At 27.9% G+C, this 506-nt stretch overlaps 1 protein-coding gene across 1 annotated transcript in view; it reads right to left on the bottom strand.

Moving 5' to 3' along the window:
- Positions 1-304: 304 nt before the first annotated feature.
- LOC119590463 overlaps positions 305-506 on the bottom strand; it is a gene marked incomplete in the record, with an annotated part of 2713 nt that continues 2511 nt past the window's right edge. The window contains 1 exon segment of the mRNA XM_037939120.1: positions 305-506.

The following is a 506-nucleotide window of genomic DNA, read 5'->3' as shown; positions in this document are numbered from 1 at the left end:
GGTATGTCAACACCCAAAAAGAGCTGGGTAACAGTGAAATCATATCCTAATCTCACTTTTTAATCATGATTAATTGCTTAATTTACTTTCTATAACAGATTCTGGGTAGGTAAATGTTCAGTACCTAAAAACTAACAATGATAAGAACTGAGGAAAAACAATACAATTTGTTTTGTTTTATACATCTATAAACAGCAATCACTGCTGAAATGAATAATTTATGTGAGTGTCAACTTTGAAGTGTGTACCAATAATAAAGAATATCAACAGTATAAACATATAAAGGATATTTTCAAAGTACATATATTTTCTCTCATTTAATACATAATAAAGTTACAAAGAGTAATGGAATAAATACTTTTCCACCATAAAATGTGTCAATTAAAATCCATGTGTCTAAAAGTGATTGATAAGAATGTTCTTCAAATGAAGTGTACAAAGAAAAGTCTTAATCAGTCTCTTAAAAGCATTTTCTACATTAACTGTATGTACAGCCTAAATTTCTG

Source organism: Penaeus monodon, chromosome 27 (genome assembly GCF_015228065.2).
Source record: "Penaeus monodon isolate SGIC_2016 chromosome 27, NSTDA_Pmon_1, whole genome shotgun sequence".
Lineage (NCBI taxonomy): Eukaryota > Metazoa > Arthropoda > Malacostraca > Decapoda > Penaeidae > Penaeus > Penaeus monodon.
Note: the sequence above shows the minus strand (reverse complement) of the source record. Positions and strands in the feature narration are given on the sequence as shown.